Source organism: Sinocyclocheilus rhinocerous, unplaced genomic scaffold, assembly GCF_001515625.1.
Source record: "Sinocyclocheilus rhinocerous isolate Xijiao unplaced genomic scaffold, SAMN03320098_v1.1 scaffold4625, whole genome shotgun sequence".
NCBI classification, from domain to species: domain Eukaryota; kingdom Metazoa; phylum Chordata; class Actinopteri; order Cypriniformes; family Cyprinidae; genus Sinocyclocheilus; species Sinocyclocheilus rhinocerous.
In genome coordinates, this window is record NW_015663246.1 from 1 (window position 1) to 3,457 (window position 3,457).

General features: G+C 37.5%; 1 pseudogene; it reads right to left on the reverse strand.

Annotated features, from left to right (window-relative positions):
• Positions 1-1,182: 1,182 nt before the first annotated feature.
• LOC107728778 (uncharacterized) lies at positions 1,183-2,829 on the reverse strand (annotated as a pseudogene).
• Between the last annotated feature and the right edge of the window lie 628 nt (positions 2,830-3,457).

A 3,457-nucleotide genomic window follows, 5' to 3' on the forward strand; every position in this document is an offset into this window, starting at 1 on the left:
TTCTCAGCCGGGTGCTTTAAAGGTAGCAGGGCTTCATATAGTGGACAAAGGTTAAACCTGTCAGCAATAAGCAATATGCAAAACTAAGGGTTCAGCATAAGGTTCAGCAAGACTTGAAAGTTTATTACAATAAAGGGTCTGGCCCATAATTGTAAAAAAAAATGTATTCCCTGAACATAAGCATGTTTAAAGACAAATGACCATAAAGTGAAATATAACTTATGCTCACCCTTAATCTTGATAGAGATAGATATAGCACAATGGAAGTAAGGGTGGGGATTGCAGAGCCTTTGACCTCAGAAACTTGTTTTGAGACTTGATTGGCCTTTTCATGAAAAAAGAACAAATAAGAACAAATACAAATAATATTCAGACAAAAAGTTACTTTTTTGTTTAAAAAAATTACCTGCAGTCTGGGGCTCAGGGGATTTCATCCTCTCATCCTCTTTAAGTTGTTGACTGATGAATAGAAAGTGATAGACAGTATGATTTTTTTGTAAACAAACTTCATATTTAAAAAAAAATAAACAATGTAATTTGATGTTAGATTAGATCAAATGCCAACCATGGATATCAAAATCACATTTTTCCCCCAGTGTAATGTTAGTTTTTTAGCATAGATAAATATTTATTTTAATTTCTTAAGCATACAAAATTGATCAATTAATAAAAGAATATGAAAAGTGTGCTCACCAGTCTAGCCATAAATACTCTCTGTTGCCTTGTGAATGGTTGTGACCTATAATAATATGGGAAAAACAATTACATCTTTACTTTAAACATGTAAGGGACAATTTTTAATATCACTCTTGAGTGTCAGTGTAACAAAAGACAAATGCAAAAATCTTTATGGTCAGATGAAATCTTTATGGCCAGATGGTAGTTTTTAAAAATGTGAACTATAATTATGAAGACTTGCTTCTTAATTAGCACAGACAGCCAGTTTGTGGGAAGTGTTTTCCTTGCAGAACTCTACAAATGTAGTCCTTCTTACCTATGATTGGACTAAAAACAGATTGATATGTGATGCCAAGAGCTTTGAGATTCCCTCCAGTGGTCCAAGGTTGCTTGGGTAGGGAGAGTAACTTGGTGAAAGGCAGCAGTTCAACACCTACAGACACAGATATAAAGTTCACTTAAGGAAATATTACTTTTATACCAATTTTGGCCACCTGAAATACTAAAACAATACCTTTAAATAGCTTATAGTGAATGTTGTAGATTTGATTAGAATGGTGAATCTAGTCCTCCAAGTCCAGTCCTTGAAGGATCAGTTCACGAAGTTGGTGGTAAAGGTCTGTAATTTCATAAACATCATCTAAGTAAAAGGATTCAGTTCAACACCTACAGACACAGATATAAAGTTCACTTAAGGAAAATATTACTTTTAAACCAATTTTGGCGATCTGAAATACTAAAACAATTGAAACAATACCTTTAGCTTATAGTGAATGTTGTAGATTAGATTAGAATGGTGAATCTAGTCCTCCAAATCCAGTCCTTGAAGGATCAGTTCACGAAGTTGGAGGTAAAGGTCTGTAATTTCATAAACATCATCTGACATGACAAGGTTATGCTCAGCCATGAGTTCTACACACAGTTGAAAGACATCCTCATCACAAGGGTAGTCTTTAAATAAACACTCCTCTTGGCAAATGCTCAGTTTTGATTGTTCAATTGGATGCAAGAAATTCTGCACTCCATATAAGCTGGGAACAGCAAACATTATTGAAGGTCGACCACTGGGAGCACGTGGGTTGTGAGTTGGCCGTATCCTGTGGCAATTCCAGGCACTGACTATTTCATCAAGCTCTTCCTTCATGAAAAAAAGAAATGGAACATATATTCTACATTGTCTTGCCAAATGAATTAATAAAACTGCACATTGTAGGCTATGTAAATAAATAATATTAAGTTATAATCAAACTCCAATACTCTCTTTAAGGATAAAATTAAATCTGATAGTGAACTAAATTTGTTACCTGTATAAAATGTTGGAAGCAAAACTGGATGAGAGATTTGTCAATGAAAGTATCAACAAAGTGTCCATCTTCTTTTAGCTGTTCAAAATGATCCATCCAAAATTGTATGCACTGGCTTCTCAAAGTGGACCACCATCGTTCAATTCTCTGGTTCCCAGTGCTTGGACCAAGAGTGACACATTCTGCACTCGCAGTGTCTCTGAAGAATGTCTGCATATCTGCTAAATGCGTATTTTCAGTTCCATGGTCAATGCGAATTCTTTGTGGAAATCCGTTATTCTCAGCAACAGCTTGTAGGAAATAACCTGCAATTACTCGTGGGTCATTGTTCGTTTTGTATGCTTCAAGCCAGATAACTTTTCTGGAGAAACCATCAATGCATCCGTTTATGCATATTCCGTAAGGTTTTAACTTATCATATCCGTCAATATGCCAAACATAGTTTGGCCCGCGACTGTTATACATGCGTCGCCGTAGACGACCGCGAGCACGCAGATCAACTCCTTGTCCATCTAACAATCGCATCAACTGACGGACAGTTTCTCTGTCTGTAATAATGCCGGACAGCCAACATTTCTGGTGCACCCAGCGATAGCCATGTTGTCGTCCCGATGTCTGTAGCTGCTGGTAAGCCTCATCTGTTTTATTTTAACTGATTCCTGCATAACGTTCTCTCAAGAGTCCGGAAACTAAGCTTTATGTTGTGTGATTCCTCCAATAAAATTAAGATTTCTCTATTAGTGAAACCGCGCCGAAAATAATCCTCTATAATATTTTCCATTTTTAGGCTATAGAATATGCAATCCTACCGTCTTTGACACTTCGGTGAAGGTCAATCTCAGTAACAGGAAACGGAGAGAGCACATGGCAACAGACAACACAACACAAGCCATGTGCTCACCGAACACAGTCATCTGGTGGCCCTCCTGGGCACACCCACTGAAGACTGTGACATATATATATTTTTTTTTATTCAGTGGCGGAAACGGGCTTCCATACAAAACAGTCGGAGATGTTTATGCATTTTTTTTCTGTTTTACGCATTAGTAGTAAATCAAGACTTCGCAAGTTCTCTTGTAATAATTGCGAGTTTGTATCACGCAATTGTGAGAAAAAAAAAAGTCAGAATTGTGAGATAAAAAGTCGCAATAATATATTGTCACGGTGCGTGCGGGGAGATGAAGCGAGGACTCAGTTGCAGGAGAAATGGTTATTTTAATAATAAAAATGAAACAAAAACAAACTCAAACCACCCCGAAGGGGAAAAACAGACAGGCAGGCCTAAAGCTGCACACATGAAACACACAATGAGAAATGACGGATCAGCACAGGATGACAGACACCAGGAGAATAAATAGGAAACCAAACGAGGAGGCTAACGAGGGAGACACAGGTGGAGCAACTTAAACTATAACGAGGTAACAAGATGGGAGGGGCAAGACAATAGACAGGAGAGAGCACATGGCAACAGACAA